The sequence below is a fragment of the Cervus elaphus genome, chromosome 13 (genome assembly GCF_910594005.1).
Source record: "Cervus elaphus chromosome 13, mCerEla1.1, whole genome shotgun sequence".
In the NCBI taxonomy this organism is placed as follows: domain Eukaryota; kingdom Metazoa; phylum Chordata; class Mammalia; order Artiodactyla; family Cervidae; genus Cervus; species Cervus elaphus.
Window position 1 is genome coordinate 62,371,611 of NC_057827.1, and position 14,071 is coordinate 62,385,681.

The following is a 14,071-nucleotide window of genomic DNA, read 5'->3' on the forward strand; positions in this document are numbered from 1 at the left end:
TGTTGGAGAAGATTCTTGAGAGTCCCTTGGACTGCAAGGAGATCAAACCAGTCAATCCTAAAGGAAATCAATCCTGAATATTCATTGGAAGGACTGATGCTGAAGCTGAAGCTCCAATACTTTGGCAACCTGATGCGAAGAGCCAACTCATTAGAAAAGACCCTGATGCTGAGAAAGACTGAAGGCAAGAGGAGAAGGGGACGACAGAGGACGAGATGATTGGATGGTACCACCAACTCAATGGATGTGAGCTTGAGCAAGCTTCACGAGATGGTGAAGGACAGGGAAGCCTGGTGTGCTGCAGCCTGTGGGGTCGCAAAGAGTCAGATACAACTGAGTGACTGAATAACAACAATGGATAAACCAGGATCATCTTACCATCTCAAGATCTCTAACTTAATCATATCTACAAGGTTCATTTTGCCACGAGGCAAAGGTTAGGCTCACAGGTCCTGGAGACTAGATCATGGATATCTCTGCAGTATCATTCAGCCACCCACTTCAGCCCAGGGGTCCAGGCTGGAACCAGTAAGTACAACCTCAGTCAACAACCCTCAGCCCTTCTTGACTCTGTCCTGTGTTTGTTACTGGAACAGCTGTCCCCATGCTGAATGCCCCACCAGATACCAGGCTACTGGAGGGCAGGGCCAAGGACCTGACCTAGGCTTCTTTCACCCCCAGATCCCAGAGAAAGGTTTGTGCCTCCTGAGTAGATGCCATGATGTTTGTTAAGTAAATAAATGAATATATGATTGATAAGAGCAACCAACACAGATAATAAATAAGACAGTGGCTACGGTCCCAGATTTTTAAGTCTAAAAGCCAGCTGGACACTAGCCAGTGGCCACGGAAGGCATGTGGAAGCTGCTGGATCACGTGAGGACTGGACAATTGGGTCAGGCTGCCCAGACAAGCTGTTCCAAGCCCACACCTAGAGCCAGTACAGAGGCAACTAGTGGGGGCCACTATAGCCCCTCCAGCCCACGCAGCAACCTTGCAAATCTCATGATTAATGTCTCTCGGGGCAATGCTAACCTGGAACTACACAGGAAAGAAAATTCTGGAAAACGTGTTTGCAGCTTAGCTAAGTTGTGCGTGCATGTGTGTGTGTGCTAAATTGTGTCTGATTCTTTGTGACCCTATGGACCATAGCCTGTCAGGCTCCTCTGTCCATGGAATTTCCCCGGCAACAATACTGGGGTGGGTTGCCATACCCTCCTCCAGGGATCTTCCCCATGTCTCTTATGGTCTTCTGCATTAGCATGCAGGTTCTTTACCACTAGCGCCACCTGGGAAGCCCTTAGCTAGGTTGACACAGCACAAATCCACACTCAGTCATAGTTGTCCCGGTGTCAGGAGGAGAAAGGATATGCCTCAGGGCTTAGCACTTCCTCCACCTCCCATTATGAGACGTCCCAGTGGCCACAGCTGTGAGACTCGAAAGCTTCTATTTGCTGCTTCTCTAGGGCGTTACTGAGGTTAAAACAAATCATTATTCTATACTTGTTTAAAGCCACTTTATTCCTATTTGCAAAACAAACACTCACACCAAGAAAAACGCCTTTTGCTGTGTTCTGCAGGCTCCTTTGTCACAGGCTGGGTTGATTAGAGCTGAATGTGGCACTCCTGGTGAATTAATAACCACCAAGCAGGTGGAATGGAATCAACTGCCTACGACAAATACAGTTTTCCACTTAAAGTGAACAAACGTCTTTTCCTACCACCAACTTTCTAACAAGTGGGGTTTCGACAGCCAACGTTCCTGTCTCTGGTTATCAGTCACCAAGCCTCAGGCTTATTACAACAAGCCCTTCGGTGTTACTGGAAAGCTGTTTGTCCCTCTTGGCAAGTAGACTGGGAGATTCAACTCTGTGAGGCCAAGATACAAGACAGGTGTATGTGATCTTAGAGCTTCGGCTCCTGGTGAGGCTGACTCTCCTTTTCTGTCTAACAAGGTGGAGGCCAGCGCAGGGAGGTCACTCAGCCACCTGTGCCAATCATCCCACATCCCTTCCAAGTTTCTAATGATGCTCCCAACCGAGGTCTGTATCATTCCCAGCCAAGAATGAGTCATGGCAGATGGGGCATCTAATTTTCTATTTCCATTCTAGTTACTTCAGTCTCACGAGCTTGCGGGCTCCACCTGCCCATCCTCTAGGTAAATGCCCATCTGACTACCATTCTGGCCATTTAACAGGAAAGACAGCAACTGTCAAAGTAATAATCTAGCAGAATATTTACCATCCATGGAACGTCCGCTAAGTGTCTCTATCTCCTAGGCCTTCACTCTAATGATAAAAATAAAGAAGTATCGTTATTCTCCTAATATAAGTGACAAAAATGAGGCTGGTTAAGGATTTGTCCAACAGCATCTTGGCATTTAGTCACCAGAGCTGGAATTAAAACTCAGGACAGCTTAATCTCTATAAACATTCCCACCCCTGCCAGACTCCCCTGACATGTTTGGAGCTGCAGATGGAGAAGACTCTTGTAGACCCAGAGAAGCAGAGTGGGGAGGGGGTTTAGTGAGAAGCCCCTTTACAGGGGAAAAAAACTGAAATCTGGAGGGATGATTGCCCTCCAGGTCACACAGTCAAGGGGCATCTGAGCGGCCCTGGCTCCTGCTTTGAAGCTCTTTCAGCATCCGGGCTGCCCATTTTCATTCTGTCTGTTCACTTTGCAGCTACACATGTGAAGTCGGAAATGGGAGGTTCGGAGTGTGTGTGTGGAGCTGCAGGGAGGAGGGCGGCAGCGGCAGGTTTCCTGGCCAGTAGTTGACTTCCTCACCATGTTCTTTTCGGACTTTGTATGCGTCTTCAATGGACGGCAGTTTGGAGCTGTACCGGTTCCTTGTTAGGCTATGCTCTTCTGGGGAAGTGACATGGGGCATTTTTTTTTTTTTTAATTAATTATTTATTTTGGTTGCGCTGGGTCTTCATTGCTGCATGCGGGCTTTCTCTAGTTGTGGCAAGCAGGGGCTGGCTACTTTCTAGTTGTGGTGCAGGGGCTTCTCACTGCGGTGGCTTCTGTTCTTGCAGAGCACGGGCTCTAGGGCACACAGGTTTCAGTAGCTACAGCACGTGGGCTCAGGAGTAGTGGCTTGTGTAGCTGTGACACATGAGCTTAGCTGTCCCAAGACATGTGGGAACTTCCCAGACTAGGGATCAAACCAGTGGCCCCTACATTGCAAGGCAGATTCTTAACCACTGAACCACCAGGGAAGCCCGACGTGGGGTACTTTTAAAGACACAGTAGGCCCAGAGTTTTTCATAAAAGTTCATTGAGCAAAACAGAAAATTGAATCAGAATGTCTGTCCCACACTTGGGCTGAGCACCCACACAAGGTTTTGACTAAATTCAGAAGTGAGTCAACTAGACAGAGACATCTAGTATGGAGACTGGCCATGAACCTTTGGGGGCCTGGCCTGGCCTTGCAGAAATCAGGGAGCTGCAAGGAGCAAGCAGCCACTGTGTTTCAGACAGGAGAACTTAAAGCTACAGATAACAGAAAATTTGTGCCTGAAACAAGGACTTATTTTTATCACTGAATAGAAGCTTCTGGCACCACCTCATTGTCCCAGCAGTGAGCTGATGTCTCTATGACACACTTTCCCCTTGGTCTCTGTGAGATGGTTGTCACAGCTACGTGCCATGCACCAGCACAGAAGGAGGGAGCAAGTAGGTAATGGGGTCTCTATCAATCCTTTGGTTCCCCCTCCTCCCAGCATCAGCTATGTCCTAGTATGACTTCTCTCATGGTAACAAAATTGTCCCCACAGCGCCAGCCCTCACTCCTACCCTCCTCTTAAACTGTTGGCTCAGTTGATGCTTCTTGCCTATGTGTATTAAAAATTCCTCCCAAGCTGAACTACTCTGTTTCCCAAATCTACCACTCTGGTACCTACTGGTTGTATCAGTTAGCTATTGCTATGCAACAAGTGACCCTAAAATGTAGTGGCCTAAAACGACTACCATTTATTGTGACTCACAAGTCTTCAGGCCAGTTGTATGGTTCTGTCAACCTGGGCCAGGCTTGGCTGACCTTGGCTGGGCTTGTGCATGTGTCCAGGGTCAGCTGGAAGGCTGACTGGGTGCAGGGGGTGGTGGGGGTTGGCTTGCTGGTCTAGAATGGTCTGCTTGGGATGAACTGGTTCTCCTTACACATGCTTCTCTCATTCCTCCAACTGGTTAGCTGGAGTATATTTCTGTGGTGATGGCAGGGCTGCAAGGGTTAGCAAGCCCAATCATGTAAGAGGGCAAACAGAGTTTACACTTGCTTTCAAGCCTCTGTTAGCATCAAAGCTCATTGGCCAAAGCAGGTTACATGGCCAAAGCCCAGAATGGGATTGGAAGGGTATTGCGGAGTTGCAGGTAAAGAGCAGATTCAGGCAGGCCATTGATTGAGGTCATTAATGCAGGCTACCCTAGTGGCTGGGTGACTTTGGGGAGGTTAACCCTTAACCTCTATGTGCTTCAGTTTCCTCATCTGTAAAATGAGAACCATGATAATCTCATAGGGTTGGGAGATCTGTAAGTCATTATGTATAAAGTACCTGCCTCTCTCTCTTCTCCACTCTCTAGGGTAGCACTGACTCTTCCTTCAGGTTGATTGGTGGGGGATGATGGGTGATGGAGACAATCATGGACCAGCATTTCGGAATCCTGATCCTAGGTACATCTCTGCCATTGACTGTCTTATGCAACTCTAGGCGCTCAGCTTTCCTAATATGTAAAATGGGAATGTTAGTATCTCCTTCTCTCTTCTCCGACTGATGTTGTCCAATTGTTCATCAGTTAGGGCCCCCCATTACCAGCTAGCACCAACATGAGCCACAGGCAGGGGAGCTATGGGGGGACATATCAGGCCTTGCCCTTGGACCTCATGCAGCACCCTTGGCTGCATCCCAGGGTGTGGTCCCCCATCTTTGAATTAATACTGTTAGTTTCCTATTGTCATTGTAACACATCGCCACAAATTTAGTGCTTTAAAACAACAAATTTGTTCACTTACAGTTCTTGGAGTCAGAAGTCTAAAATGAGTCTTATGGGGCTAAAATCAAGATGTAAGCAAGGTCTTCCCTTCTGAAGGCTTTAGGGAGAATCCTTCTTGCCTTCTCCAGCTTTGAGAGGCTGCTGACTTCCTTGGGTCGTAGCCCCTTCCTTGCAACACTCCAAACACTTGGTTCTGTCATCAGATCCCCTTCTCTGACTGCAGTCTTCGTGCCTCCCTCTCGCCCTCCCGTGAGCGTGAGACAGGCTGGGACCTGGGACCCTCTGCTGCAGCGCATGCACCTAGTCTCACCTCTCCTTGAGCAACAGAATACAAGAAACAGTATGGGACTAAAAATAACTGCATTCATGCACAACAGGGGCAAATTCCAGCATAAAGATACAAAGAGACCAAAAAAAAAAACACCCCCCAAAACTCCAGCTGCTACTTTTGAAGAGCCCAGAGCAAAAGCAGGGGGTTGGGAGCAAAAGCAGGGTACCCTGCATGCCCCCGGCACTCAATACTACCTGAGCAGGGGCAAATGACCTAAGCCCCCTCCAGCCTGACCCCCTAGACACATGCCTCCTCTTATCCCATACAAGCAACAACCTCTTCAGGGAGCGGGCAAGCAAGGAAACCTGTTGTTTGTTCTCACTCCCGGCTGCTGCTGCAGTATGGGCCCCTTGCCTGAATTTCTTGTCTGGCCTCTGATTAATTTCTATTGACTAAGGATGCCAGGAACTCTGGTCAGTAGCAAGTGTGTTGGGCTCCCCCAGACCATGCAGGATAATCTCCCATCTCAGGATCCCTCACTTAATTACACCAGCAAAGTCTCTTCTAACATGTAGCATAGCATATCCCTGGATCCCAGGGATTAGGACGTGGACATCTTTGGGGGCCATCACTCAGCCAATTAACCCACCCTCTAGGGTGGGCACAAGGAAGAGTGCCTCCAATCGCTCAGTCGTGTCCAACTCTTTGTGACCCCATGGACTGCAGCATGCCAGGCTTCCTTGTCCATCACCAACTCCTGGAGCTTGCTTAAACTCATGCCCATCGAGTTGGTGATGCCATCCAACCATCTCATCCTCTGTTCCCTCCTTCTCCTGCCTTCAATCTTTCCCAGCATCAGGGTCTTTTCCAATGAGTCAGTTCTTTGCATCAGGTGGCCAAAGGATTGGAGCTTCAGCTATGACATCAGTCCTTCCAATGAATATTCAGTGTTGATTTCCTTTAGGATGGCTTGGTTGGATCTCCTTGCAGTCCAAGGGACTCTCAAGAGTCTTCTCCAACACCACAGTTCAAAAGCATCAATTCTTTGACTCTCAGCTTTCTTTATGGTCCAACTGTCACATCCATACATGACTACTGAAAAAACCAAAGCTTTGACTAGATGGACCTCTGTTGGCCATAGGGATGGGTAGATCCAGTCTAGCTCTGCAGGTTCATCACTGGGCATCGCCTCCCAGGCACGGGGCCAACAAGATACCCACCCCTCTTACCAAAGCACCCCAAACCGAGGCACTTCACATCCACTGTTACTGTTAAAAGCACCCCTGTGAGGGAGGCATCACTACTATCCCTGTTGTCCACAGTAGGAAACCGAATCGGACTGAGGCTCAGAGAGGCTGAGTGATTCACCCAAGGTCACACAGCTACGGCACGGCAGAACAGGAATCCAAGTCTCGTTCTGCTTGTACCAGTGCTACTCTCTCTTTCTCTGATCAATCACTCCTAATATTTGATCAGCGCTCTAAGAATTCTCCAAAGATTTTTATTTTCTGTCCTCTCTCTATCCGCGAAGGACAGGCAAGCCTAGCGTGCTGCAGTCCATGGGGTCAAAAAGCGCTGGACACGACCAAGCGACTGAACAACATCTCCGTGGTTCAGGCCCAGACAGGGGAGTGACTTGGTCGATGTCCCTGGGAATCAGGGCAGACACCTCCAGACTCAAGGTGTGATGCTCTGTCCCTCTGTCTGCCCTGCATCATTCATTCCCTGACCAGCCAGACACCCACCACGTGCCCGCACGTGCATGGCAGTCCCGGAGAGGAACAGCGGTCACAGCTAATCTCAAGCATTTGCTCAGAACCTTCCAGGTGCGGAATCCCATGGGCTGCTGGGAGATCCAGCTCGGCTGGGCTGAGGCCAGTCTACTTGGTTAGGTGTAGACTTGCTTTCCTCAGTTGCTAAGTGGGCAATGCCACTTCCCCTTGGGTTTAGTGATGATATAATGAGATATTGCATAGAAAATATTTAGTTTAGGGTCTGGTATATAAGAAACGCTGGATAAATGGAACATATTACATTATTATACAGTGTATCATGACTACATGATCTATAGTAACATGCACATAGCATTATTAACTTGATTGGTAGTCACACTCTGCATCTCACTTATGACCAGACTTATAATTGATGCTGGCTCAGCTCCGGGGGATGCACATTGAACGAGACAGGTCTCTGTCTTCGGGTTTACAGAGAAGGAGACTGAGAAAGTCAAGGGTGCAGGCCAAGCTCAGCCAGCTTGTAAGTGGCAAAGCTGGGATTTGAACCGGGGTCTCCTGGCTCTAGATCCAGCCACTTCCCTTGCCATCTGTGGGCCTCAGGCCCTGTTTTGACAGGCGGAAGTACATCTGTCTGCTCCCTTATCAACATGGCCCTGCTGGTTTGGGGGTGGGACTTGAGGGCAAGGAAGGGAGAGTGATTACCTGAGACCTGTGACGTTAGTGGTCTGCAGCATGGGGACCCTGAGCTGGGTCTGGGGTGAGGGTCTCACTCACTCTCAGGAACCCATGGGCCCCCCTGGAGAGGCACCCGCTGGGTATTGTGCTTAGGGCTACCGGTCAAGGCCAGTCACCTCCTCTTGTCCTTGGGGCTCACCCAGAACCTCCTACCTCATTCCAGACTCCAGAGATCCTTTTGGGAGCCCAGGACACTCCTCTACTCAACCCGCTCATTTGGAGAGTCTTTTGAGGTCATAAAACTTTGATTGTTTAATACTTTCCCTGTTTAATACAAGCAGATACATCTTTTTTAAAAACATGGAGACATAGTATGCATAAGAATGTAAAAGATAATTGTGACATACAATCACAGAGAAGAGTTGAATGAATGTCTTTAAACGTAAGTAAGAATCTATTTTAAAAATTAAAAAATGTCTTAAATAAAATTAAATAAAAATACATATGAATATGATTAAATGAAATACTTTCTATGTTCAGAGAGTTTTATAGACTGCTTCTGGTTCTTAATGTTATCCCACCTATAATGTTTCTCCCAAGTAGGCTGTAACTGTTTCCAACCAGGATTCCTGGCCTCTCTCATCAAGATCAGAAGCCAGATGAGAAATTCAGGCAGGGCTTTGTTGGGGCCCTTGCTATAGCAGCAGGGAGTGAGGACAAACAACAGGTTCCCTTTCTGTCTCTCTGGGTGAGAGGAGGGGGGAGCGCTTGTTCCTTACGTGGGGTAAGGGTAGGGGTGTGTCTAGGAATCAGGCTGGAGGGGTGGCTTAGGTGGTTTGCCCACCTCTCAGGTGATGAGAGCTTTCCCTTGTGACTTAGAGTAGGGCTTCCCTGGTGGCTCAGCTGGTAAAGAATCCACCTGCAATGTGAGAGAGCTGGGTTCAATCCCCGGGTTGGGAAGATCCCCGGGAGAAGGGCAAGGCTACCCACTCCAGTATTCTGGCCTGGAGTCGGACACGACTGAGCGACATTCACTTTCCTTCACTTTCAGGTGATGTAGAGTGTGGGGGGGGTGGAATGCACAGTACCCTTCTTTTGCTCCCGACCTCTGCCTTTGCTCTGGGCTCTTCAAAAGTGGCAGTTGGGTTTTTTGGTTTCTTTGTATATATTTTTTGATTCCTCTGATTTTTGGCTGGGCTGGGTCTTCTTTGCTGTGCCCCAGCTTTCTCTAGTTGCAGAGAGCAAGGACTCCTCCCTAGTTGCAGTGCACAGGCTTCTCATTGTGGCGGCTTCTCTTGTTGCAGAGCCTGGGCTCCAGGGCCCTCAGACTTCAGGAGCTGCCGTTCCTGGCTCTAGAGCACAGGTTCGGTAGTTGTGGTGCAGGGGCTTAGTTGGTTCTGAGGCACGTGGGATCTTCCCAGACCCGGGACTGAACCTGTGCCCCTGTCCTGGCAGGGGGATTCTGAACCACTGGACCACCAGGGAAGTCCCTCTTTGTATCTTTTTGTCCAGAATTTGCCCCAGCTGCAGCATGCATGGTTATTTTTAGTACCTGATAGTTTCTTTCTATTTTGTTGCTCCAGGAGAGGTGTGTCAAGGTGCAAGCACTGCAGCAAAGGGCCCCAGGCCCCAGTCTGTCTCAAACCTGTCGCGAAGACAGATCATGGCAACATGAATGGATGCGCAAGGGAATAATGAGTCACGTTATATATTTACACACCATGTCACCTTTGCCCTGTCTTCTGTGGGTGAGAAGCCAGTCACAGGACACACCACACTCAAGGGGAGGGGATGCTGCTAGGGTGAGGCCAATGGGAGGCGAGGTTCCGTTTAGAAGCTGCCTACTACACTGTCTGGGCTTCCCTGCTGGCTCAGCAGTAGAGAATCTGCCAGCAATGTAGGAGACACAAGTTTGATCGTTGGGTTGGGAAGATCCCCTGGAGTACGTGGGATGGCAACCCCCTCCAGAATTCTTGCTTGGAGAATTCCATGGACAGAGGAGCCTGTTGGGCTACAGTCCATGGGGTCACAAAATTTTGAGCCGGACATGACTTAGTGACTAAACAACAAAAACGACACTGTTCAACCCATACTTTAGCTACACTGTGATCCTAACAATTTCCTGAACCTTGTCATCCTGCTTTAGGACATGGTGTTCCCTCTGCCTGGAATTCCACCCCCTCTACTTTTGGTCCCCCAAGGCCCCCATTAAGATGCTCTTTCCTCTGGGCTCTGGCCATCAGCACCCAAGTCTGTGTTGCTCTCTTCAATCATCATGCTTATCATCCTGCATTGGAATTTTTCTATTTATTTGTCAATCCCTCCCCTCCCCCTCCATCATCTCCAGTGCCTAATGTGGAGTCTACACAGGACTTGAGCATTCAATAAACACTTGCTGAATGAGCGAATGAACACACGGATTTACGAGGCTGCAGCCTGGAACTCAGGACCCTGGCTGCCCATTCTGGATCCTGTCCTGCCCAGGGGCTCTCTGCTGATCCTGTCTCCCGGGAGCCCCTCTGCCACCCCTTGAACTAGACTAGAGCCGTGTTTGATTACCTGACTTTGAAATACCTTTCCCCCTGCAGTTCTCAGATGTACTTTCCTACAATCTCTCTCGCTGTTCTGAGCCTCCCTCCTCCCTTCCGCCTAGCAACTCGCAGCCGAGCCAAACATTGGAAGCTCATTATTAAACCAGGAGCTGCCTTATATTATCCCAGAGACTCCAGATGGAAAATATTAGCTTCTATCTCAGCTGAGGACTGACATAGTAAAGGCTCCTTGAGCTGCTAGCTGTCAAGGAGAGGAATAAAAGTTTTTCATCTGCATGAGTAATTGTTTCCTGTGCTACCCAGAGAGACCATGGATTTACCTCCCAGGCATGATCACGCTGGGCCAGGAGCAGCCGCTGTTACAGAATCTAGGCACGTACTCTCCCCCCGTCCTTCTCCTTCTTGGAGTCGTTCAGAAGAGAAGTTGGGGCTCTGAGGGGTGGTAGAGGGGAGAGAGGGGCTCTGAAATGTCCAGAATGGGAGAAGTGGAGCCTGGAAGTTTCTAGAACAGAGATGGAGACTGAGCCCAGAGGCTTGGGAGGAGGCCAGGAAAGCTGGTCAAGCACGTGTTGGTTGGCTTCCCTACCTGTCCTTAATCCACCAGCCCATCTCATCACCTCGACCTCCAAAATGTAACCAGAATCCAGCCCCTTTTTCTTTCTAGCTAAGACCACACATCTCTCACCGGGAGCCCTGCAACCGCCTCCCAGGTGGTCTCTGGGTCCTACTCTTGAATCCTACAGTCCATTCCCCACGCAGCAGCCAGACCAACCTTCTTGTGTGTGTGTGTGTGTGAGTTGCCCAGTCATGGCCGACTCTGAGAGCCCATGGACTGTAGCCCACCAGGCTCCTCTGTCCAAGGGATTCTCCAGGCCAGAGTACTGGAGTGGGTTGCCATTTCCTTCTCCAGACCGACGTTACCCAGAGCCAACCCATACTTCTCCTCGGTTTCTGGTGGTCTTGGGAATGAACCTTGGCCTCTGGGACCTTGTATAACCTACCACCCATCCCACCCCCTAATCTCATCTGAGCTCACCCTTCCCATCTTAGACTCAGCCTTTCTGGTCCTCAAACATCTCAGTCTCATCCTGCCCCTGGCATCTTCTGGTGGCTCAGAGATGACTCTGACAGTAAAGAATCTGCTTGCAATGCAGGAAGCCCAGGTTCGATCTCTGGCTCAGGAAGATTCTCCTGGAGAAGGGAATGGCTACCCGCTCCAGTATTCCTGCCTGGAGAATCCCATGGACAGAGGAGCCTGGTGGGCAATAGTCCATGGGGTCTCAAAGAGTCAGACATAACTTGGTGACTAACACTTTGGCATCTTCACCCTGACTGCCCACCTCCTCGGAAGACATTCCTGGGGAAGACGCTCCCCCAGGTTCATGGAGTTCTGCAGAGAGGGCTTCCTGGACCATGTGGTCGGTCACAGAACCCCTCCTTCAACCACACTCCATCCATTATGGTGCTGTACTTTCCCCAGAACACTTAGCACCATCCAGAACTATATCAGTTTATCATCTGCCCCCCACACTGGAATAGACAGTGATGGGAGCAGGAGACACACGTGTGTCTCATTCAGCCCTGAACCTGCAATGGCCGGGGCCAAGCCTGGCACGAAGCAGGGGCCACATAAGTCTTTGTTGAATGAATTCCTGGAAGGCAGGCGACAGAGGACTGAGGGAGGGAGACCAGCAAAGAGGTAAGCTGACACCTAAGCAGGAACGTGGCTGTGGCTGTCTGAGAACAGTCAATACACAGGGATTCAACAACAATAAGAACAATTACAATCGCTACTACTGTGTCCTGGGTTGTATTTTAGGTTCTGAAATGGTCCAAGGCACTTGTATCCATAGAAGCTGGTTACAAATCAATGAGTCAGGGAAAATCCGCACAGCAAGATGCTGCACTGACCCCTGAAGGCGGACAGACTTATTCACAGTGATGGGGACACAGGACCCAGCAGAAGGGGCAAGAGGAAAGACCTGAAAAACAATACAGCATGGAAAAACTCCTGAATGTTCACCTCGTAGGTGATTCATCTACACATTCTCGGTTGCCTCCTGCATGTGCCACGTTTTACAGGCTGTGGGCCATAATGTAAACCACGCTCCACAAAGCTTCCAGTCCACATAGAATGCAGTGTACCAATGAATATTTTCATTTTTAAAATTTTTATTTTATATGTGTAGAATAGTGATTTAGCTTCCCAGGTGGTGCAGCGGTAAAGAATTCTGCCTGCCAGTGTAGAAGATGCTAGAGACGTGGATTCGATCCCTGGGTCAGGAAGATCCCCTGGAGAAGGAAAACGGCAGTGCTCTTGCCTGGAAAATTCTATGGACAGAGGAGCCTGGTGAGCTACAGTCCATGGGGTAGCAAAGAGTCAGACATAACTCAGCAACTGAGCATGCATGCATAGTTGATTTACAATGTAGTGTTTGTTTTAAGTGTATAGCAAAGTGATTCAATTGTATGCATACATATATCTATTCTTTTTCCATTCTTTTTGCACAGAGTAGTGAGTAGAGTTCCCTGTGCTATACAATAGGCCCTTGTTGATTATCTACGTTATTTAAATATAGTGTATATATGTTAATCCCAAACTCCTGGTTTATCCCTCCTCCCACCTTCCCCCTTTGTTTTCTATGTCTGAGTCTATTTCTGTTTTGTAAGTAAGTTCATTTGTATCATTTTTTAGTATTCCACATATAAGGGATAGCATATGATTTACATTTTTAAAAGCGGTAAGACATACCCTCTACACAGTGAGGAAATCACTAAGATTCCTGGACCTTTGTCAGGAAACTCAAAAGAGAGTGAACACCCACAAGAAAATTCGAGTGTTGTAAAATGCAATCTGAACGGAGACCTTGGAGTTTAGTCCAAATAGCTCAGCTAACAAGCTTTGCAACCCAGAAGGTCCCACAGATATTTCAGAGCCAAGACAACTTTTTTTTGCACTGGATATGCAAAGATCCAAGTGATGGCTTCCCAGTTTCTTTGTACTACAGTTATTTCTCTCCTAAAGGAACATATCTGTTTCTGATTTACTTCCCTTCTCAAAGCAGCATGAGTAGGGGGGATTCTAATGTTATGTTTCCACACCACCACTGATTAAGAACAAGCATAACCAAGCGTGACAGTACACGTGCCCACATGTCATTGCTAATCCTCGCAAAACGAGGAAAAGAGGCTCCAAGAGGTCAAGGAGCACATTTTCCATTCTAAAGCTAGTAAGTTTCAGAAGGCAAATCCAAGCCTGGGTGTCTTCTTCCAAAAGATGTGCTCTTTACACCCTTCTTCAAAACTTCTCTGCAGCAGGCATGAAGCCATCATCAATAAGAGATCAGTTTTCCTGACACGTATCAGGCACCAAATACGTGCCAGGCCTATTGCCAACGCCAAGATATAGCGCATAGCTTATTTTATCACTCCATCACTGAGACTGTTATCAGGCAGTGGGGCCCAAGGCAAAGCCCTGGGCCAGAGGCAAAGGATGAATGTGTGTTTGTGTGTTGGGCAGGGGGCGGCTAGGACTGGGGATGGAAGCTGTCCCCTGCACTGTCAATATTAAGGCAGATCTTCTCTGATGGAGGGACTGGATGTGGGGCAGGGACTCACACCCTAGTTCTGACACCACTATGGCCAGCAGACAGCCTGGACACGCTGAATCCTCAGAGGTACTGGATTAGGCCTCCTTTTCATATTCCCCGTTTCCAAATCAGGATAGAATTGGACTCACAGATGGTGTAGGGCTGAACTTGCATGGGAATGAATGACTCTAGGTGCTGGGAAATGACTGACAATGGATCGTGGACCCAGTGGGTCCCGGCAAGTGGGCTTGGCTG